This window comes from Sciurus carolinensis, chromosome Y (genome assembly GCF_902686445.1).
Source record: "Sciurus carolinensis chromosome Y, mSciCar1.2, whole genome shotgun sequence".
In the NCBI taxonomy this organism is placed as follows: domain Eukaryota; kingdom Metazoa; phylum Chordata; class Mammalia; order Rodentia; family Sciuridae; genus Sciurus; species Sciurus carolinensis.
Genome location: NC_062233.1, coordinates 1,188,873 through 1,214,172, shown reverse-complemented (window position 1 = coordinate 1,214,172; position 25,300 = coordinate 1,188,873).

The following is a 25,300-nucleotide window of genomic DNA, read 5'->3' as shown; positions in this document are numbered from 1 at the left end:
ATTTCCCCCCCCCACCTCTCCCACCCCTCTTTTCCCTCTACAGAGTCCCTCCTTCCTCTATTCTTGGCTCCTCCCCCCATTATGTGTCATCATCCGCTTATCAGTAAGATCATTCTTCCTTTGGTTTTTTTGAGATTGACTTATCTCACTTAGCATGATATTCTCCAATTTCATTCATTTGCCTACAAATGCCATAATTTTATTATTCTTTATGACTGAGTAATATTCCATTGTATAAATACACCACAGTTTCTTTATCCTTTCATCTGATTAAGGACATCTAGGTTGGTTCCACAATCTGGCTATTGCGAATTGAGCAGCTATGAACATTTATGTGACCACATCTCTGTAGTATGCTGATTTTAAGTCCTTTGGGTATAGGGCAAGGAGTGGGATAGCTGGGTCAATGGTGGTTCCATTCCAGGCTTTTGGAGGAATCTCCACACTGCTTTACAGATTGGCTGCACTAATTTGCAACCCCACCATCAATGTATGAGTGTACCTTTTCCCCCATATCCTCGCCAACACCTATTGTTGCTTGTATTCTTGATAATCGCCTTTCTAATTGGGGTGAGATGGAATCTTAGGGTAGTTTTGATTTGCATTTCTCTAAAAGATTTTATTTTTTAGAGTGAAAAAATAGCACCTGTCATTTTTTTCATGCTGACCATATGACATACATAAACTTGTAGGAGAAAAGTCCTCATTTAGTCATCTGGCTAGCTGTAACTTGTGTAATTTAATATGATGAACACACTGCCACTGAGTTTTCACACTGAGAAGAAATGTGTATTCAAAATATCTCATTTGCTTAATACTGCAATAGTCTCTGAATATAAAAATAAAAATTTTTACTATGTTTTGTTCTACTTGATTAAAAGGATATTTTAAACAAGCTAATGTTAAGTGCATTAAAGCTCACGATGACTGACTTTATATAAGGAAACTTAAAATATACAATATTCATATGCCTCTTTAGAAATTAGCTTCACTGAGACTTCCTCCAAGTTAGCACAGGCCAATTTTTTTTTTTACTGTGTCCTTTAACAGTAACAATCTGTAGGTGGTTCCTTCAATTTCTAATTAAAGTTTCATCATCTGAACTATCCTCAGATTCACTATTTCGGGGTTGTTTGATTCTTTTTGGTGGTACTACTAGCTACTCTCTTCCATGAGAAGAATCTTCTTTTTCTTCCTCTATTTTCCCATTCTCATCCTCACCCTCCTCTCTTGGACTGTGTATTTCAAGTTCCTTTTTGGGCTCAGCTGGGTTGGGAATTGGGGGTTCTGGCACCCTCCACAGCAGGGTTCAAGCCAGACATGCTGTGGACACTGGACCACTGCAGGTCAGGTGCACAAGAACAGGAGGTGACTCAGAGAGATTGTGGCCTATGCTTTGGTCAAGAAGCTCCAGCCAACTGTCTGTTATACTCACACTGTGCTCTCAGCTCCACAAAATCCTAGGTCCATTTTAAGTATAGAAAACTACACCCATAATCTGTCATAAGGTATAAAAATATACCATAGTAGTATCACCAATCTTTCAACAACTGTTATTACACAGAGTGGTTTAAAATTTCAAAGAGTGAAGGAGTGTGCAAGTAAAAGACTACACATTAACCAATTTTCTTGGTAAATTAAATTTTAGTCATTTTTTTGTGTTCAGAGTGACTAAGCCCCAGTACATTAGCATGAGAGGGTTTTTTTTCCCTGTTAGAATTGAGCATATATGGAACACTTATTCATGAGGGAAAGATGTTTCCCTAGCTACTAAAGGAAGAAAACAATTTTTGCTCCTCACTGAGCCCAAAATTGTGTCAGTGATCCATGGAGGCCAGGGTCAGGAGGAGAGTCAGCCATATGTGGGTATCAGTATGTGCTCTGATTGGTAGTATAAAAGGAGACGTGTAGGATGATTCACACCTGCAGCCCTGGCATTACAATCACAATCTACTGATTCCTTCCTCATTCCTATTTTTTCTCCTGGAATCTTCCTTTAAAAAATTCTCACCAAGAGATATCTGGGCCAAAGGCACAACCCAGGGAGGTGCTGGGTCTTGCCTATGGTATGGTCAATGTGGAGTTATGTGTCTCTCTGGGGAAAAGCCTATTTTTCTAAATTGTGGAATGCCTCAGCAACTTAGCAAGATGCTGTCAATAAATATAAACAGAAAAATGGAAATAAGTTGTGATGGGTCTGGGATCTGGGGTCACAGGACTCATATTTGCTGGCAAATATTCCTCAATGAAAACATTCCTCATCCAATTTCATTCTTCTGCTATTTATGTTTGCAGCTTACTCTCAAGATTCATTACAGTGAGATAAGTGGATGAAATTCATATTCCTGATCTTTCAATGATTCAGTTGCTTTCAATTCCACTCAGAAAATTGCCTCACTTGCTTACCAGAGCTTCTGTGACATGAGAGCAAAAGATCGGAGAGCTTCCCTAATCAATGTGTAAGGGGCAGGCATAAGGAATCTCAGCTGTGAAGGGCAGGGGGGTTCCAGGCTGTGGTAGGAGAACACACTTCATTTCTCTCCACAGAGGACTTTTGCGAGCCCTGGGAATCATGGAGTGTGAAGAGTGACTTTGGTGACATGGTGCCCGCACTGCAGATAGCCCCTGAGGTCAGTGGAGTGGCAAGACAGCACGATGTTGTCACAGTTCTCATGGCAAACAGAGAGGTTTCCAGTCCTGGCCACTTCAGACCTAGAATCAAGACAAGTGATAGCTCAGCAGTGATAAAGGAAAGACAAAGGGAGCGAGGACCAGGGGCCTGTGGTTTTCAAGAAAGGTAATTCTAAACTCTTCTTGAGGAGAAGTGGAACCAGGGTGTGTGCAGAGTATAGCCCTGGGGGCAGTGGATTGTTCCAGGTCCAGGCAGAGCAAGAGATCCCACTGAAGCCTGACAGCTCATACTATTACCCAGTCCTGCTAGGTGGCAATCTGCTCATTTGACCACACCAGGCATCATGAAAGCCCACTCTCTTAACTCCTATTGCAGGCCATTAGCCACCTCCAGGGCTAGTGGACCAGACTTAGACAGAGGTGTGCTTGAGGGCACATGGGTCACTAAGTTTAGCACCAGCCCCAGCGGCATTGCCCTCCAAAAACACTCCTCCAGGACTGCATGCACCCAGATTTCCTGGTCAGGAAAGTAGCCTAGGGCCCTGACAGCCACACAGAATGATGACTGGTGAGAGCTCAGGGCAGGGGAACATGCAGTGCAGTGCAGTGGCTTAGGTAATCATTGAATAGGGACACATCACACCCAATCTGTTGGGTTGTACCACCTTTCCTAGATAGTCTGGAGAGGACACAGTTGGAACCTGGTAAGTGGAGCTTCTAAATGAAGGTGGGTGGCTCCTCTGATGGCTAATGAGGACAGGTTGGAGTCATTCACTCAGCCTGTTGGACGGAGGACAGGTCAGAGCTGACAAGCAAGGAGAGATGTTCTGTGCTTACTCCACCGGCCAGGCCCCAACTCCTTGACTGCTGCCTTACAACTAGGATGCACTCAGAAATTTCCTGGCTGGGATTTTTCCAGGAGCACCTCAACTCACCTCAAGATACAGGAATATCTGGCCAATCTGTGTTCACACAAGGGTTCATCCTCTTGACCAGAGTAGTGCCTGTCTGGCCCAAGGCCATGTGAGATAGTGCCAAAAGTCCTCTTACCAGTCCCAGGAAGATGCAGACTACAAAAGAGTGGATGAAAGAAGAGTCTGGTGAAGGCATGATGAGAATACTTCCACAGGGCATAACAGCAGATTTGAACATGCATTGTGCTGAAGGAGGAATGGTACAAAGCTTCTAAGCTGAATATTCAAAGAGGGAGAGGAAGGATATTTTTTGTCAGTAAAGAGACACTCTAAAACTGGTCATCGTTCATAGTCTAACCAAAATCCACGACATGTCTTCAGCTTCAACATAGTCTACAAATCCAGGAAATAGTAATCACCAGACCATTCTATAAGCAACCATCATTAGGGACCCTAATTCCCCTTCCAAGGACATGAATTCCCTTGCAAATTCCTGACTCTTTCTTATAGCGCACAATGGACAGCTGATTATACATATGCTGATTTGTATTTTTTTCTGGCATAAGACCTATGATGAAAGCTTTTTTCACAACTCAACACCTACCCCCATGATCTACAATTTAAATGAGTTCAATTTCAGATATTCAGTTCTGAACCCTGGCTCTCAAAATAGAGTGAACCACAATATCAGAAATTTAAACACAAACAGCTCTGCTAAAAAGCAAAGCTGAAGACCCAACATGGGCAAAATCTGAATATCCAAACAGAAGTAGTTCAAGAAACTTCAAATGTGTGCTAGGACTTACTGAGAAGGTAACATGTGCCTCAAGCATTTGAAAATTGTCAAATCCTTTTAATTTCGTGGATTTGCTTCTATCCACCACCAATATGCTGCATGCTTAATGTCTCTGATCTCTTTCATTCGGTTTGACTACTTCAAAGAGGGTTCTTGGGTCATTCCTTACCCTACAAAGCACAAACCGATAATTTCCTGATCCATGGTAAACATGAGAACAACATATGCTTCACCCAATGCTACACTGCACCTCTTGAGGACATTCATCACCATTAAAGGTACTATAAAAGTAACCCATTCCTCTTGACACTGGATTAGATTGTAAATTCCCCCTGTTCCTCCAGAATGCTATCAACAGAAGCTAACATGAATTTAACCTCCAATCTTATCATTTACATCAAGTCATATGCAAGTCAATGCAAAGCAAAACTGACTGAGAAACTCCAGGGTCAAGGCAGCTGTCTTTTGTCTTACCTCTTGATTTTCCTATTGACTTTGAGGTTCACATGGAAAGTGCTCAGGACGGAAGTCCCCCTCATTTGCAGCCAGGGAGTGTGTCCAAGAAGCCTCAAAAATGCCAAGGAACAGGGTGGTTGTCATTTTGAATTTTCTTCCATTGCAACCTGGTGCACATTGCCTACTTGAAGAAGTTGCTGACGAAATATCCATAGGAGCATATCCATGAGTGTGATGTAATCTGTCAAGTGATGACTGTTGAATGATGTCCAGGAACATGAACTCTTAAGAAATGCAGGTGAATTGGGAAGCACAACTACTTTTCACCTCAGCTCCCTGCTAGAAGGTATCTTTGGAAATTGCTTGCATGTGAAACTGGTAGTTTTTCAACAGTGTTGATTCAGTAGATTAACAGAAGAGAAAAAAATTAGTTGAGAGGAGGGAAGGTTGTCATCCTTGGAAGAGTTGGTTTTTTATTTATTTATTTATTTTTTCTTTCTTGGTCAAGGTGCTGTGGATTCAAACACCATCCTAATTGCATTCAAGGCAAGCACTCTAGAGATGGACTCTATTGTCAGCACGGTAACAGTTCCCTTAAGTTAAGTGACTTGATTCTCTTTGCATCTGATTCTGTTGAAGTTCTATGCTCAAAATCAACCCTGGACAAAACCAAACAATGTATATGAAATTCTTCATTCTTCTATTTATCCTGCAATGACCCTTTTTACATGTAAACACCCACAGTCTAGAGGTGTGTCCTGAAGGACATTTTTCCCTTCTTTACTTAACAAGGACAATTATCGTAGCTGATCACTGAGAAGACAATTATATCAGTGATCAGTGGAAATCACGGGCACGAGGACAGGCAGGACTATGTGTGGATTAGAATATGCTCAGTTTGTTAGTATGAGAGGAGTATTCGGAGATCATTCACACATGCATCCCTAGTCATTAAAATCACAATCTAGTGAAAACTTACAGGATCTATTTTTTTTTTTTCATTTAGGCATTTTCTGTTGAAATATTTTCACCAGCTGAGAACTGGGCAAAATGCACAAATGAGTGGAGGTGTTGTATCTTGCCTGTTATCTCGTGTATGAGTGAGGTAGGGAAAGATGTTTCACAGTGGCAAGGCTTGTTTCCCTCAATGAGAGAATGCCTTAGCCACTTAGCTAGGTTCTGTCAGGAAACAAAAACAGGCAAAGGCAAGTGGTGATGGCTCATGTGATCTGGGGTCCCAGGACTGATATTTGCTGGCAGAAAGAAAACATTCCTCATTCAATTTCAATCTTTTGTAGTTATGTTTGCAGCTATTACTCTCAGGATTCATTACAGTGAGATAAGTGATTAAATTTATACCCCTGATGTCTCAAACATTCCATTGCATTGAATTCCACTCAGAAAATTGCCTCATTTGGTTACCTGTTCTCCTGTGACTTGAGACCAAAGGATGGGAGAGCTCCTCTAATCAAAGTGGAAGGGGCAAGCATTGGGCATATTGGGTGTGAAAGGCACCGGGATTCCAGGCTCTGGTAGGAGAATGCACTTTGTTTCTCTCTGCAAGTGTTTTTATGAGCCTTGGGAGTTTGAGGAGTGGCTTTGGTGACATGGCACCTTCACTGCAGATACCCCCTGAAGTCACAGAGGTGTGTATGACAGCAAGAAGGTGTCACATGGCAGCCAGTGAATTATCTATTCCTGGCCATTTGAGACACTCTAAAACTAGTCATTGTTCATGGTCTACCTACAAATTCCATGATATATCATCAGATTTGACTTACTCTACAAATACAGAAAGTAATAATTGCCAGATGATTCTGTAAGCAATCATCATTATGGATCATAATTTCACTTGAAAGGACATCAAAGCCCTTCCAATTTTCTGGTTCTTTCCTGTTGCTTGTAAGGGACAGCTAATTACACATATGCTAATGTGTGTATCAATTTTTGGAAATTGATACACTAAGTGAAGGGAACCACAAAGAAGCAGGAATATCTGCTCTCCAATCTGACTGGAAGATTTCAAACAAAAATTAAATATAAGAATCAAGGAAGGTTATTTCATGCATTATAGGGAAAAATCAAACAAACAGATGCAATGATGATAAAAAATTATGGCCCACACTTGGTTGCAACTAATTATCTAAATGATACTGCTTGAATCTCAGCCTCAAACAGATCCCAATACAATTCTACTGGGTAATGTCAGCACAACTCTCTTACCAAAACTAGTTAATTCAGAAATTATTTAGCAAAGAATCTTTGGATCTAAAAAATGTTATAGATCAACAGGATTTACCAGGCATCTAAATATTTCATACAACAGCTGAATACACTGCTTTTAAGAAGCTCTTTGAACCTATTCTGACATACACCCTATTTTGTGTCATAAGGCAACATTTAGGGAATACAAAAATATTGATGTGATTTCTTGCATCTCATCAAATCATAATGGTATGAAATTAGAAATCAACATGAACAAAACCTACTGGAACCATGGACAAAATGGAGATTGAAAAATATACTTCTGAATGATAAATTGTTGATAAAAGAAATCAAGTAGATATCTGCGTGAGTAGAAATGCTCACAGAGAAATGAGAAGAGTGAAACAACATATCAGAAACTGTGGTACACCGTGGGGACAGTACTTAAAGTAAAGATTATAGCCCTGAGTACCAAATTAAGAAATTAGAAAAATCTCAAAGGCAAGCTAGTCAAGCATCTCAAGGTCCTTGAAAAACAAAAACAAACCAATCCAAACCTAACAGAAGGAAGTAAATAATTAAGATCACAGACAAAATCAATCATAATAAAGAAATTAAAAAATGATGAAACAAGGAGCTGATTATGTTAAAGAAGATTCATAAACCCTTAGCCAATCCAAAGAAAATAAGAAGAGAAAGTCAATAGAAGAGACAGAAAAAATAAAAAGAGGAAGTCAATAAAAATAGAGACAGAAAAGGAGAAATCATCATGGGCATCACAGAAATCCTGTTGATCATTGGGGGCTATTTTAAAAACTTATACTCCAAACACTTGGAAAACCCTAGAGAAATAGATGCATATCTGGACACATGCAAACTGCCAGACTTGAATCAAGAGGACAAAGAAAGTCTAAAAGACCACCAACTCACAGTGGGATAGAAGCAGTAACAAGAAGTCTTTCAACAAAGGAAAACCCAGGACTAGATGGAATCTCACCAGAAGTCTACCAGAGCTTTGAAGAACTAATTCCAGTGCTTCTCAAATTATTTCTTGAACTAGAAAGGGTTGGGAGTCTTCAAGATTCATTCTGTGCAGCCAAATTAAATAAGAAAAGATCAAGGAAGGAAAACCAATATTCCTAATAATGTTAGATGGGAAAATCCTTATTAAAGAATTAGCAAAACATATTTAACAATATATTAAGAATATTGTACACAATTTCCTGGCTGGTTTGAACCCAGTGTTGCCAGGATGATTTAAAGAGAAATGCCAATAAATATAATGTATCACATAAAAAGTACAAAAATCACAGTCACCTCAAAATATGTACAGAAATCTTTCAACAAAGTTCAGCATCCATCCATTCATGATAAAAATTCTGAAAATTTAGGCACAAAAAGAACCTCCCTCAACATCATAAATGTGATACTCAACTAACCCAAGGACAACTTCAAAGTAAATGGGGAAAAACTGAAAGATTTCCTTTCAAATCCAGATCAAGACAAGGATTTCAACTCACACAACTCCAATAAATGTAGTGCTAAGTATTTTATCCAGATCACGTAAGTAAAGGAAGGAAAGAAAAGGGATAAAAATAGGCAAGAAAGACTTCAAATTACCACTGCTTGCAAAAAAGAGTGCTGGAGCTAAAGTTGAAAAAGTCCATCAAAGTATCAGTTTCCAAAATCACCATACAAAAATCAAAAGCTTTCCTGTCTACCAACAATGAATCTGCTGAAATAGAATTTAGGAAAATAGTCACATTCACAATACACTCAAAAAAATTAAAAGAGGAAGAAAGAAAGAAAGAAAGAAGAAAGAAAGAAGGAAGAAAGGAAGGAAAAAGAAAGAAAGAAAGAAAGAAAGAAAAGGAAGGAAGAAAGTAAAAGAGAAAGATGGATGGAAGGAAGAATTGGGAAAAAATATCACAAAGGAGGTGAAAGATCTTTAAAATTAAAGCTATAGAATAATAAGGAAAGAAATTGAAGAAAACACAAGAAGACAAAAAGTTCTCTCATATAGAGGGATAGGCATAATTGATATTGTTAAAATGTCCATAGTACCAAAAGGATACAAAGATTCAAGCAAATTCCCATCAATATACCAATGACATTCTCCACACAGCTAGAAAATGCAGTTCCAAGCTTAATTTGGGTGAATAAAGAACCCCCAATAGTCAAAGAAATTCCAAGTTAAAACAGCAATGCTGGAGGCCCCACCCATACATGATTCAAATTATGCTACAGTTGTATGTGTTAAATCTACATGATACTGACCTAAAAATATACTTCTACACCAATGACATAGAATAGAAGATGCACAGACAAACCAAAACATTAACAATCTTGTTTTTGGACACAGGTGCCAAAAACATGTATTGGGAGAAAGGCAGCCTTTGAAACCAGTGGTTCTGGGAAACTTGTTATCCACAGTAGAAAAATGAATCAAGACCTGTATCTCTCACCCTGCCTCAGAATCAAATGGATCCAAGACCTACAAATTAGACCAGAAGCTATGCAACTCTTAAAAGGAAACCTCAGGTCAGCAATTTAGATTGAAGTCACAGTCACAACTTTCTCAGTAGGATCCTAAAAGTGCAGGAAGTAATGCCAAGAGTTAATAAATAGGATAACTTCATATTAAAAAGCTTCTGCATAGTAAAGAAATCAATAGAGATTGTGAAGAGAGAACATGAAAAATGGGAGAAAATCTTTGCTAGCTACTCTTCTGACAGAAGAGTAATATGAAGACTATATAAAGCACTCAAAAACTAAACACTAAAAATCCCCCAGTGAACCCTTAATAACTGGGAAAATGAATTAATCATTTCTCAAAAGAAGAAACCCTGATACCCAGTAAACACATTTAAAAAAAGTTCAGCATAATTTTTAATTAAAGAATTGTAAATCAAAATTACACCGAAAGGTCTTCTTGCTCCAGTTAGAAAAGCAGTCATGAAGAATCCAGACAGTTGATCTCAGTGGTGCATGTATGCAATCCCAGCTCTGGGGGAAGCTAAGGCTGGAGGATCTAAGCAACTGAGTGAGAACCTGTCCCTAAATAAAGTACAAAATAAGGTTGGGAATGAGCTCACTGGTTGAATAATTCCCCTGAGTTCAATTGCTAGTATTAAAAAAAAAAAAAAAAAGAAAAAGAAAAAGAAAAGAAAACAATGCAATAGTTACAAAGGCTGAAGAGGCTGTGGAGAAAAAGGGCATTTCTGTAGCCTCAGTGGGAATGTAAATTAACTCAATCACTGTGAAGGTTTCTCAAAAGAATAGGCATAGAGTCATGATATGATCCATTTATAAATACTTCAGGATTCACCCTCAAAATTAAAGTCAGTATACTGTAGCAATGCACAAATACTCATGTTATAGCAACACAATTCACAATAGCCACACCTCAGAACAAGCCTAGCTATCTGTTCACAGATGAATGAAGACAGAGAAAATGTGATATATAGTCACAAAGCAGATTTATTTAGCTATGAAGTAAAATGAATTCATGTCATTTGCAGGAAAATGACAGGAATGTGAGAACATTATATTAAGTGAAATAAGCCAAACTCAGAAGGTCCATGTTTTCTCCCACATGCCAAAGTCAGAAGAGAAATAGGAGAAGAAAGGTGGGGAGATGTCATGAAAACCAAAGGAGATAAGTAGAGTAAGGGACAAAGGAGTGGGAGAATGCAGGAGAGTGACACTGACAATAGGACAATGCTGCACAGAGTGCACATGCAAGTGTGTAGCAATAACTTTATCATTGTGCACATCTGTGGTCATTCAAAGAAGGAGGAAAGAACAGGAAGGCTGAAGTGATTGTTTTGGTATGCTTCCTTTCTCCTTGCTGCACTTGGACTCTGAGTTCCAGGTCAGAGCTAATGGGCACTTAGAGGAAGGGTCTGGCTATGGCCTTGACCATGACCAGGACAGTCGGTTGAAGGGCCCAAATAGTGAGAACAGTGACCCCCTGTCACATTCCTGGTCACTCACTTGCATAGGTATGGGGAGATAGCCTTGTGGGGCACACCCTTTATGCCCTCCCCAGGTGCTGGTCACAGGGTGTCCTCTTCTGCACTGGACATAGGCCAGCACCTAGACTGGATCATTGGTGCTCCCACTCCTGGTGCTGATGGCTTCCGGTAAATGTGCTCACTGCTCCCCATGCCAGGAACCAACTACGTATACATTTCACTTTCTGCCTTGATATCAGTCTAACCCCTTCTGGAATTTTCTGGGTTGACTAGCTGAGCTCTAGCCACATGGCTGTGGCCAGGTCCAGGTCATTGCCTCACACTTCTCATCAGGTGCTTCCTGCATCATCATCTCAGGAAGATGATATTTGTTTTTATAGTTATGGATATGTTTTATTAGAAGGGGAGGATATAGACTGAGAGCATCAGGAAATGGTACATCTCAGGAAGAATCCAGAGAAACTGGGAACAGGATGCTAATAATTTTCATATCTGGGGATAACTGGGACATGCTTCTCCCCAGCAGGAAACTCTGTGCACATATACATAATGTCTTCACCCAGAGAAAATGGGCCAAGAGTCTGGGTCTGACACATTTCCTGAGAGATAGCCACATTGTGACTTCATGCTACATGACACCAAGTGCCACTGAAATTTAGGCTTCCAAAGATGAAGCCAGATGAACATCAAGCATATCTGATATATGTCATGGCAGTCCTGAAAGCCTGCAATGACCCAATCCATTGGCCAGGTGTACAAGGCAGGACCATCACCATGACTATCAGACCACTCTGAGAACCACATTCCTAGTGGTAGGCCAAAGACCAGTCCTGGTTCCAGATTCCCTTGAAGACATGCAGGGACCAAACAGCAAAACCTACTCAGGGAAAACTTTTCTGATGCTCCATGTGCACTATTTAAAATTCAACAGTGCCCATTAGATGGGGCATTGAGTGTGTAAACTCTGATATAGATCCAAACCACATCCAGTCATGGCTGAAGTGAGACTTAATCTATGGTAGGTTTATGCTCACCTGTGCTGTGCTTCCTTCTCACTACCAGAGACTGGGGTGATGAATATTTACAGACCACCAATCCATTGGTATGAGAAAACCCCTCCTTGACTGAAAATTAGTCTGAGTCTCCTCTCATTCTTCTAGGGACATATGAAGTTATCTTTCGCTCATTCATATTCCACTACCCCTTGGTCTTTGTCTTTGCTGAGGTTGTTTCCCCAGGTGTGTGTCTATAAAGTCATCGTGACATTTATGGGTGGTATAATGTTGTTGCTTATGCATAAAAGTATTTAGAGACAGTACATGGGTGGTGGAGAGCATCTTAACCCTGGCATGTTGGCACACACCTGTGATTCCAACCACTCAAAAAGTGGAAGCAGGAACATCACAAATTTGAGGCCACTCTGGGCAACTTATCTACACTGTGTTTCATAATAAAATATATTCTAAGGAGTAGCTCAGTGGCAGAACACTTGCCTCACATGTGTGGAACCTAAGTTCAAATCTCTTCCAACCTTGCTAAAAGTTAAAAAAAACGATTGTAGAAGATGTAGAATGGAATTTCCTACTGGGATTACCAATTTCAAAAGGAAAACAGAAAAAGAATATGTTGCAATTCATCAGTGTTAGAAAAATCTGATCTTTCTAAAAATCCTCAAAAAAAAAAAAAAAGCAAAAGTTGAATGATATTGGCCATGGGCTTTGTGTAGATGGCCTTTACAATGTTAAGGAATGTTCCCACTATCCCTATTTTTTCTAGTGTTTTGAGCATTTTATCAAATGCTTTTTATGCATCTATCGGAATAATCACGTGAGTCTTAACTTTAAGTCTGTTGATATGGTGAATGACATTTATTGATTTCCTTGCATCCCTGGGATAAAACCCACTTGATCATGGTGCACTATCTTTTTAATATGTTTTTGTATGTGATTTGCTGAAATTTTGTTGAGAATTTTTGCGTCGATGTTCATTAAGGATATTGGTCTGAAATTTTCTTTCCTCGATGTGTCTCTGTCTGGTTTAGGTATCAGGGTGATATTGGCTTCATAGAATGAGTTTGGGAGGGTTTCCTCCTCTTCTATTTCATGGAATAGTTTGAGGATTATTGAAATGAGCTCTTCTTTAAAGGGTTTGTAGAACTCGACTGAGAACTCATCTGGTCCTGGACTTTTCTTTGTTGGTAGGCTTTTGATGACCTCTTCTATTTCATTGCTTGAAATTGATTTATTTAAGTTGTGTATATCCTCTTCATTCAGTTTAGGTAATTCATATGTCTCTAGAAACTTGTTGATGTCTTTGAGGTTTTCTGTTTTGTTGGAGTATAGGTTTTCAAAATAGCTTCTAATTATGTTTTGTATTTCAGTCGTGTCTGTTGTGATATTTCCTTGTTCATTCTGAATTTTAGTAATTTGAGTTTTCTCCCTCTTTCTCTTGGTTAGTGTGGCTAAGGTTTTATCAATTTTGTTTATTTTTTCAAAGAATCAACTATTTATTTTGTCAATTTTTTCCATTGTTTCTTTTTTTCATCTCAAAGAACTAAAGGACGAATGATCTTGCGGATAAGTGGATGAGGACATATAATGGAGGGTAGGAGGGGTTAGGGTTAGGGTTAGCTTTAGGGTTACAGTTAAGGAGGGTGGTAAGAATGGAGGAAGGAAGGACTGTATAGAGGGAAAAGAGGGGTGGGAGGGATGGGGCGAAGGAAAAAAAATAACAATGAATCAAACAACATTACCCTATGTAAATTTATGATTACACAAATGTACAAATAGAAAAAAAAAAGCAAAAGTTGAAATAAAATTTTAAATTACCAAGATAAAACTTTATATATATGCAAAAGTCTGGCAAGTAATATACTGAACTCACATATATTCATTATTCATATTAAAAAGGTAAACACCATGACCAATCTTGTTTCAATTAGAATTTTATCCTTTATTCATTTGTATCCTAAAAGACAAGCACTGCTTAAAATGCACACACATTACCAGTATTTCTTCTAAAATATAAGGCTCCCTGAACTTGGGATCCTTCTTCCTCAGTCTCCCTGGTTGCTAGGGTGAGAACCATGACCTGGAGGAACAACCTCAGCAACAGGTTTTGGCTCAAGTTCAGTCATGCTGGGTTGGTTACTTGGGAAGGGGCCACAGGCTTCCTTGTCTGCATCCTTTGCTGATGGCACTAGGCCTCTTGCCCAGCCTAGTGGTGAAGACTGGCAGGCTCCCAGGGAGTCACTCCTGCCTCCCCAGGGGAGCGGTTTTCCTGCAGGACCAGCTGCCTACATGCACCCCCAATGGTTAAAGAAGGAAACCTTGAGGGCCAGGGCAGCATAGACAAGGCAAGTAGTGGCTTTATCTTTAATGATATTTATTTAATATATTTTGAAATGGTACGTAAGAGCATTTGAAGAAACCTTTGTGTTTTCACAAGCTGTGACCTCTAAGTCAGGATGAGAGACTGAAAATTCTTTAAAAACCCATCACTACCCAGATGGCACAGGCCTGTAATCCACTAGCTCAGGGAGGTTGAAGCAGGTTGGTAAATTTGAGGGTAGCCTCTGCAACTTCCAGAATTTGTCTCAAAATAAAATAAAATAAAATAAAATAAAATAGGGTTGTCATTCAACAGTAAATATTCTTGACTTCAAATCTCAGTTTGATTCAATTAAATAAATAAATTGATAAATCCAGGGAAGAAATTTCTGGAGAAGACTTGGTGGCAGTGCTGCCAAACAAGAGAGTGCTGAGCCCACAGATGGGTACAAGACTCTAGTGGGTCATGGAGGGTCCCAGGGACCTGCTACAGTAGAGGCAGGGTACCCAGGCCTTAGAAAGTCATCACCAGAGCCTGGCAATGCAAAGGGGTTCCCCAGCTGGAGGGGAGAAACTACTTCCTGGAGTACTATTTCAGGCTCTGGGCTGAAGGCAGCAGCACGTGAGGTGCAACTCTGGGACAGTCTTCACTCCCTGCCTCCTGCAGAATGGCCAGACACCCGAGTGACTCCAGTGTATGGTCTCCTGTTAGGGATGCCCATCTTCACCAGGGGATGGGAGATTAGAGAAGGTGGAATCCCTGGATTACTGTGGAGTCTTTCCTGGCTCAAGATCTGAATACGGGTCAGGAAGAAGTTCACAGGAACCAGATGGGCAGACATGAAGAGTGGAGCTGTCCATCAGACCTAGAAGGAGAGTGCTGAAGAGGGTGCACTGTGGGTAGACTCACAACTCTGGAGACAGAAGAATATACTGAAAGCAGGCTGCCCTAAACCCTACTCCAGGTAGAATCACAGGAAGATTTGTAGGAAGCAAACAGAACTTCGGGCATTTCTATTTTTTGTGACCAGCAGAGAGCACAAGGTATGCATTTTGGTACATTCTCTGTCCATCACAAAAGCAACCTCCCCGCTTCTCCTAGAGTTGGTCCTCAAGAAGGGAAGAAGGATTTTTGATCCTGGTGGCTGCTGGCAGTATACTGTGATTTGGGTGGGGTTGGCATGTCCAACAGGGTCCACTGTGAATGAAGAATTGCACTCTGCAGGGTGACACTGGGTAGAGGTGGTCCATTTTTAGAGCTTGACCTAGTGGGTATTCCTGGGGTTAGTGTAAGGACCTCAGGAATGGCATAATCTGGGAATCCTTGTGGGATTCAGGGAGCATTGATTTTTATAGAGGACAGAGTCTACCTGCCCCATGCTTGCTCCACACACCCTGCTGTTGTGTTTCCCTTGGGAAGATCCATACCCTCACCAGAACTGAACTGAGGCAGGTTCCATGACTTAGAAACCCTAAACCTGAGGAAAATCAGTTCTCCTTCAAAGAGTCAGCTGCCTTGAGCATTTCCTCACAGAGATGCAAGATGGACCAACAGGCACCTACCTTCCTGCTCAGTTATGCATGCCCATAGTCCAATATCACAGCATTGGCAGTCTTGATGTCTGCACAAGTTCCATTCTTGGGTCCTCAACATTGCTTCTGACTGTGTTTTACATGGCAGAGACTGTGCTCACTGGGCTGTCTCATGACAGCACCAGTGTCTCCTAGATTGGCTCTGTTCCCTGACCTAATCACCCTCAATGTTCCTCAGATTTGGACATTAAACATGGGGGAGAGGTCACCAAGCATTAAGTCCACACGGTTCCTCCCGTGTGGAGGAGGAATACACATCCTTCTCGGACAAGTTGAATGCATTCATTCCCTTCCACTAGCATTCAAAGTCCACTTTGAGGACTGGCTCTGTGAGGGAAAGAACCAGACTCCAGTTGTGTCCCCCCAACTAACAGCATCTGCCTGTGTCGAGGGGCCACCCCACAATTGCTCCTCTGAGGGACTCAAATGAAGGGTTGCATGGACGGTTCTGGGTGGACTTCTGTAGAAGCTGTTTGAAGAAACAGCTCTGTCAGGGTTCCCAAGGACAACAGGGAACCCCTCAAGCTTTCAGAACTGTGCAGTGACATGGGAAGTGGGCCGGTGACCCTGGTGTGAGACTCCAGCTAGACCACCTGATGTCAGGAACCAAGTTGGTGGTGCATGTTAGAAAGTGAGATGGTACAAAACCCAAACAGAAAAAAGCATTTCTAATTTACTAGTGTTCTTCCCCAGCTTCAGAGGGGGCCAACCAGTGAGAGTCTCTGAAGGAGACCACATCAGGGGACCCTCAAGGGACACACAGGTTTTTCCTTCTTTCTGTAACCCAAGACCACAATTGTGTGACCAAGCTGAACAGGCTGCCACAATGTGGTGGGTGCTGAAGGAGGAGGTTACCATGTGAGCCCCTGGAGCACTGCTAAGTCTCAGTAGTTCTTCAGTGCTCACAATTGACTCCAAAATGGGACCAACCTGGCTTCAGTAAGCCTAAGTATGTGACCTTAGACCCATGGTGCTTCCTGCAATTCCACCATCCATTGTCCACCATTACTCAAGTGACTGAGTGATGTAGTAGGTCTAGGATTTTTGACAACTTTGTGCACAGTGGATGGAAGCGTATACTTAAGTATTTTCAGGATCTTGTCTGATATGTCACTGGCTATTTTATTTTTACAAGATTGCACTTGGTTCTCTTCTAACATGACTCAGCTTTCTTTGTTTAAGATGCTAAGTTCATCTAACTTGTCCTTATTCAGTCACCTGTGGGTTCTGTGGGTGAGTGGCCCTCACCTAACCATGCACAGTGTTCTGTGTTTCTTTTGTCTGAGTTCCCTAACCATTCTTCTCTTGGTCCTTTGGATGAGCACCTGTCACCTTTGAATGCTCATTTTTCTCTCTGTCCTGTTCCAGGTTCCCCAAGGTAATACTAGCTCAGAATCATCTGGGTCCTGTGGTGAAAACCCCTCTCCTAACAGCACTCAGTCTTCTACGGGTTATGTCCTTATTTTTCCTTCACATACCATTGTTCAGTATCATGTGAGACCTCTGGTGAGTGCCACTCACAGGCATGTGCTCACTTTTCCCTGAAAACTTTTTTGGAGTGCCCTTTACCCTTTAGTACTCTGTCTCTTCTGTATGTTCTGGGTGAATGCTCTTCATTCAGCAGTGCTCAGAATATTCTGGGACCTAAGTCAGCACACCTCACCCAGCAGTGCTAAGTCTCCTCTGTATCATGTGCTAAGTTTTCATAGATAAACTTAGGTCAGCCTCCTCTGGCTCCTGTATGTGATCATATGTATCCTAACATTGCACAGTCTTTTCTGGGTTCTTTCTTAACCTCACTAACCTCAACATTGCTCAGGGTCTTCAAAGTACTGTGGGTGAGTGCCCCTCTCACCATTGCTCAGCATTCTCTGGGTCCTGTCCTTCATTGTTCAGGGCCCTGGGAGTCCTTTGGTTGAGCACCCCTCTCCTAGCAGTGCTCAGTCCCTTCTGGGTGTTGTGGGTGGTCATACTTCTGACACCAGTGCACACACTCCACTGGACCCTCAGCAACCTGGTTCTATTAGTGAAATCTCTGGGTAAATTCCATCCTGGCTAATGTGACTACATCATCTCAGACAGCACCTGTGTGTACAGGCCAACACTACTGTGGAAACTTGGAGAGATGTGGATGCTTCCTCTTTCTAACAACCTAAATAGGCCTTTGCTACTTCCTTTCAGACAGGCTCCACAAAAATTCTGGAAGACCCAAGACAATTTAATGCATGCCAATTCCTATAGCACTGAGGACCTTGTTCCACCAATCACCATCCACAATTTTCACACCAGTTCTCAAGTGGATGAGTTATTATGGGTGATATAGCATGCCCAGGACTTCTGACATCTTTCTGAACAGTGGATGGAAAGCATATATTTAAGTAATTTCAGAATCTTTTCTGATATATCACTGACTTCTCTCTTTGAACTAGAGAGAAAAACTCTAATGAACTCTGAGTTAGGCACAATGCACACCTTCAAAAGATAGTGTAAAGTGTGGTCAATGACAATTTCCCATAATCATGGAGAATGTATTCAGGCCTTTGAAATAGAACCATTAAGACCATACCTGAGGTCAATAAAACTTTGATCTGAGGGATATGCTAAATAGTTTCAAAACCTTCTGATCCTTATAGACTTAGAAACCCTCTCCCAAAAGACATTCATTTCCTTTGGATCCTGTAGTCAAGCAAAACTCATATATCTTTGTTCTGTCTTTTCAGGGTTCTGCCCTAAACCTCCTCTCAACCACCATTGCTCAGGGTCTACTGAGTCTTCTGGGACAGCACACCTCTCCTACTAATGCTCAGTCTTCTCTGTGTCCAGCCCTAATTTTGCCCTCATCCAATATTGCTCAGGGTACTGAGTCCTGTGGGTGAGCGCCCTTCACCAACTAGTACTCTAATTCCACTGTTTTTTGTTTTTTTTAGTGACAATCTCTCTAGTAATATGACTCAGTCTTCTTTGATCCCTCACTGGTCCCCATTTCTCTTGACACCACAGCCTGATTTCAGAAAGTCCTACAACTAAGCAATCTTTATTTTTCATTTAGAAACAATGTCTTGATAAGTTGCTGAGGATGACCTTGAACTGGTGATCTTTCTGCCTCAGCCTCCAGAGACCCTTGGTGCCATTGAACCAAGCTTTCATTAGCAAAGGTTTGTATGTGTGACAATGTGGACTTTCTCCAGCATGCACTTCACACCACCTTGGGTACCTCTCCTCCACTCAGCTTCAAATCCACCTCCACATTTTATGTGATTGTACAGGCAGTCCATGCCCAGTGCCAGATGTCTTAGTTTATTCAGGCTTCCACAACAAAACAAAAACCAGGCAGCTCATAAACAACAGAAATACATGCCCAGGATTCTGGAAGCTGGAACCTAAGAGCGAGGCACAACAGAGTGGGATTCTGTTCTTCCCACTGTGCCTCACATGTGGTGAGGGCAGGAAGCCACTGGCTCAAGTATGAGGCACTCAGGAAGGGTTTATGCTTCTGACCAAAGGCCCTCCTAATAACATTGCATTGGAGTTGAGGCATCAACATGAATTTGGTGCATCACACATTCAGAGTAAAAGAGGAGAGGAGAGGGGTTCATCTGGGTGACCCCCAGGCCTGTGTCAGCTGGGCTGTTCTGCAAAGTGTCTCTTGGCCTAAGGGTATCTGACCCTATGATCCAGTCAGGTACCAGTGCCTGTCAGCACACCCATATACTGAAAGCACCCAGAAAACTACTCAGGATGCATGAATTCACACAAGGCATTTTATTAAGCAGATGAGTACAAGAGTGAGAGAGGGAAAGAGACAGAGAGAGAGAGAAAGAATGATGGGGGAACTATTCTTAAATGATGAATTTTCATGGGCTAATAACAATGTGACCAATGACTGATGATAAAGTTCATTGGCTAATAATCTAGGTTGTAAAATGGTGTGTGTGAAGGGACAGAAGAGTGGCAACAGCCAAAATGACAGGGAAGAGATGGCTGCAGCCTTGGTAATCTATTGTCCCTTTACTGACCACACCTGAGCCTTTGCAGTTGCACACCTGGCTTCAGGAGGCCACCTGTGATCTGCTGAGGTCCAGAAGAGTTTCCACCCAGAGGCCATTGTGTTGAGTTGGTCCCCAGTTGGGGGCATTGTTTACAGAGATGGAATCCTCAGGAGGCAGGAACTGTTGGGAGGAGGTGAGGGTTGTGAACCTGGCACTGTCTCTTTGCATCCCAACTGCCTTGAGGGGCTCAGGCTTCCTCTGCCACCTACTCCCGCCACAATGTGCTGTGCTACCACAAGCCAGAGCAGCAAGGTAAGGTAACAATGGAGTGAAACCTCTGAAACCTTTCCTCCTGGTGAGCTGTTCTCTTCAGGCATTGTGTCACTGCAGAGAAAATCTGACTCTCATGCCTTTAACCTTCAATGGACTGCGCCCTAGCTAGTCCATTAATGACCTTAATACCCAGGAGAATCTGGAGGCAGGACAGAGGCTATTTGGAGGTCTTCTGCTCCAGATCTTGATGCAAGAACCTCAAAAGAGTGTGTGCACTGTCTGGGGTTCTGGGCACAGGACAGGAATCCAGAATCCCAGGTAGTCTCCTAGCAGATGGCTATGAGGACATCTTGTCCTTGTTCAATGCTTATTCAAGGCCTAACTGTCTTCTTTTTCTTCTTTTGTGGAAGGTGTCTCTGGGACTGCAGTAGATTTTACTTTAACTCTATTTCCCAGATCTCTTTGCTCTCATACTTGAGTAGGGCTTCAAAGGGGTTAGCAGCCTCCTTGCCACCCAAACCCATTCAGACCCCTCCTCCTACCTGAACCCTGTGCCCCAGGTTTCCATCTCAGACTCCTTCAGAGTCCTCCATATCAACCTGGACCTCGTGCATCCTGTCCCCACAGTTCAGATGTACTTTCTCTTTCCCTGTGTCCCCCTTTAGCTGAGCCCAGAAACCTGCCATGAAACTCTCCCATGTCTGCTGGCTCCTCCTAAGCCCTACCTCCATTCTCCTGAAGACCCCAAGATCCTGGGGCTCTGACTCAATGAGGAAGGGAATGAAAAGGAAGGAAGGGGCAGCCTAGAGGGACAGGGGGATGACCAGGCTCCTCGCCTACCTGGGCTGAGCTCGTTATTGTTTCCAGAACTCTTCCCCTTTCCCACAGAGATGCCTCAAATTTTTCAAGGAAACCATTCACGTGGGGAATCTCATCAAAAGGGAGGGAAAGTGCCAAACCTACCCCTGATCTGGTGGGGCTGGGGGCAGTTCTATTCACCCACCCTGCCTGACCTGGCACCTCAGAAAATGTCCACAGCTTCCCAATCTCTCTGCCACCACCCCCTCAAGGCCTTTGGCTAGACACTGGTTGAAACCCTGCCTTTCCTTCCCCTGCCAGTCTTGGCCTCCAGTCCCAGTGGGAGGGGAGGTGGAAGAAGTAAGGGATTGGGGGTGGGCAAGGCTCAGAGACACCAAAGCCCAAATAAGCAATTCTGGGACAAACCATAATGGAGAGTCCCAGGGATGCACCTTGAACCACCAGGCTGCAGGTTCTCAGGTCCCTTTATGAAAACATGGACACAAACATGCGCACTCACTCCTCATGGACACCCACACACACTCAATCTACATGTAAACTGTACAAATACACTGAATACACTATCCCAAAACATACTCCTTTTGCACACTACACATTCACACTCACCATTCACACATACTCTATGTGGACACAAACTTCTCATGCACTGTCCACATGGACATTCAATCCTCATGCACACTCACTCATGCACACCCCACATGCACACTCACTCATCCACACTCCACGTGCACACTCATCATGCACATACCACATGAATACTCACTTACCAGCCACAGACCAAATGCACACTCACTCCCCATGCACACTCCACATGGAGGAGTGACCTCACTGAGCTGCAGACAATCCCATGATGAGGCCCCTTGTCCCTCGCAGGATTGCTGGACACCTGGCTTACTCAGCACACCTGAAGCACAGCAGGGACATCAGCAGGGGTACCAGATGTCTCTCATGACTGCAGGGGCTGCTCAGGGTGCTGACTCGAACAGGCTCCTGAGTGGAAGGCAGCCCAGCCCCAAGCCAACAAAAACAATTCAACAACTTGTGTTATCATTTTGAGGACACCCTCATTTTCTCAATAGCTAGATTGTGGAACCAACCTAGATGTCCTTCAATTGATGAATGGATAAAGAAAATGTGGTATATATATATACAATGGAATATTACTCAGCCATAAAGAATGATAAAATTATGGCATTTGCAGGCAAATGGATGAAACTGGAGAATATCATGCTAAGTGAGATAAGCCAATCTCAAAAAACCAAAGGAAGAATGATATCGCTAATAAGTGGATGATGACACATAATGGGGGGTGGGAAGGGTTAGTGTTGGGGTTAGAGTTGGGTTTAGGGAGGGGGGCAGGAATGGAGGAAGGAAGGACTGTATAGATGGAGGGGAAGGGTGGGAGGGGAGGGGGGAAGGGAAAAAATGGCAGAATGAATCAAACAACATTACCCTATGTGAATTTATGATTACACAAATGGTATGCCTTTACGCCATGTACAGACAGAGAAACAATATGTATCCCATTTGTTTACAATAAAAAAAAATTCTAAATTAATCCATTGTTCAGGGATCTACCTATGTTGGAATCTTAGCCATGAGACTCTGCAATATAACATATGTACCAGGTCTGTGAAGGGACAGTCAGATTCCAGTCATGCTGTAACCACCTGAAACAAACTGAGGCCACTTGGTAATAAGCCTTAATTTTAGGATCCTTTGAGAATTCTTCATAGAAGTCTTCTTCAGTGCGCAGTCTGATGTGAATTTTCTTATTCTTTCTTTCTTTCTTTCTTTCTTTCTCTCTTTCTTTTTTTAGAAAGGCAACTGTTTAAGAAAGATTTCCATTCAAGGGTGTAGGTGTGATAACTTGTGGATTGGGAAACAGTCTCCTAAGTAATTTGGATAACCAGAGCTTACAGTGAGGGAGCAGAGGGAATGAGAATAAAAAGTCTGTCTTATGAAAAACAGATGTGTTACTTAAGTGTGCAAAACCAAAAAGTGTAGGTGCCAGTCAAACCCCCCAAAAATGTAAGAACAAAAGAACAAATGGAGGCAGCTGTGAACTACCTGACTAAAGTAGCTCTGAAGTTATGGGCAGTCAGCTCAGGTGAATTCTGGGAAGCTGTGGTTCCTGGAAGGGGCTGATCTTGTGAAGGAGATGAGGTGCCAGCCCTACCAGATCTTGGAGCAGTGAGAGTGGTGCTTCCTAGTCTGGCACTTGTCTTAGGAAGTCAGAATACCAGGGGTGTAGGTAGTTTCAGGATCAGGGCCAGCACATTGCAGGCACCCCCAGGAGCAACTATGTGCTTTTGAAATGGAATTTTGTCATCACCAGATGGGGTGCTAGGAGGTCCCCAGGAGGGAGAAGGGGCTTCAACCCAGGCCCACAGCTTTTTTCCATGCTGCAGTGAGGGATTTCAGAGCCCATCAGCAGGGTCAAAGGCAGAGATTTATTCAGAAAGGAAAGGCACAGAGCAGGCTCCATGCCTGGCAAGATTCACCCTTTGGGAATGTGAACTCTCTATGAAACAAAACTTGATGATGAAGTTGAGGAGCATGCATGGTAGGTCAGGCTGGTGGTTCCATTCGTTGACTTCTGTGCTACCAGCTGGCAGCATCTGGTTTCCCCTGGGGATCTGGAGTTGATGCTTTCTAGTGAATTGGCAGCTCCTGGACTACACCTACATTCAGGATTTTGGATAGTCTCTCTCAGACTTATTGTACTCAGTCTGCAAGCAATTTCACTAAACTAACCCAGTTGCTCTACCTCTCTCCTCTCTTCCTGCAGATGGTGCCACAGTCACAAACACTGAAATGTCCCCTTCAGAAATACAGATCAAAATGATTCCCTCTGGACTGAAAAGAGAAACCACAAATGAGCTCAATGAGAGACCAAAGGAAAAATAACAGGGAGAAAGTAGGGTGCTGGTATTTTCTAGAGTTGGTCTTTGGGAGCAGAGTCATAAAAATCATCTTTCCATCTTATTAGAAGTGGTGATGGAATCAACACTGGTTCTAAGGAACAGAAATTCAGGACACAAGACTGAGTTTTATAGCTTCAGGGACCATCTTCACCTGTCCCTCATTCAGGGCCAGCAGCCCTTGGATAGGCTCTGGGAGCTGAATTCAGTTAACATCAGCAGGGGGCTCTATTCCTGCCAGTCTGGACAAATTCTGTTCTGAGCCCAGGCCAGAGCCTGGACATGGGTTTCCCACTTACTGCATTCTGTGACTGACCTGAATCAGGAATTACGGGAAAAGAATATGAAAAGGGAAACCAAATTGAAATGCAGGTTTCTCTTCCTGAGAAGAGAGTGAATCTGCCAACTTCAGGGGAGGGCATTTATGGTGGAGGCTGCTGCTGTATGGAACACAGCAGAAATGCGAATGCAGTCCCCTGAATTCTGTTGCACCCTTCTGTCTTAAGGGCCAGGACTTCATCCTTAGCATGTGGGCAATGCCTGTGGGAAGGTCTGGCAGAGACCAGAAGGACCAGGTCAGTAGGACTATAGTTAGGGCTCAGGAAAGCTATTTGAGGCTTCTCAAAAATTTCCAGTTGTAAAGGAGCCAGGACAAAATGTGGTCAAGGACAGAGTCGTTGTCAGATGTGACAACCAGCAGAGTCTGTAGGCAAGGACCCCAAATGCACAGGCCTCTCTGTGACATGTCAAGTAAAAAACAAGAGAGCTCTCAGAAGAGCAGGTAACTGACAGCCAAGCCCTGCCAGCGGAACCCTGTACTCCACCCTGCAGATCTTTGATGGAAGAGTTCTTCAGAGGAACAAGGCAGGAAACCCACACTGTCTCTCCTAGGAGATGTTGCAGGGGTCTTGTGGGCTGGGAGAGCCTCTGAGTTTAAATTTCAGACTTCAGAAGTTAGGCCACCCTGGGGGATATCTCTAGGAGAAATGGAACCTGGTCACAGATATGACCTGCCTGTGCTGAGGGACCTCTCTACAATACCCCCTGTGGGGGACATACATGAAGGGTCCCTTGGAGGGTCCAGATTCCATTCCTGGAGTAGGCTGTGGGAGGAAAGAGCACTCTCATGATTTCCAAGAACAAGTTGGCAGAGGTGGGCACAGTCCTGGGAAGAACGTCTGTTTCCCTGGTGGGAGACACAAACTGGGGCAACTGCCAGGAGCCTAGTGGGTGGTGCATGCTAGGACAGAGAGACACGCGAAGATGAAGAACACAGACGGGAAAAAATTTCTGATTTACCAGCATTGTTGACCAACTACAGAGGGAGCTCACCAGGGAAGACATTGAGAGAGTGCATATCAGGAGACCCTCAACCACTGTGGGGTGTTCTAAAT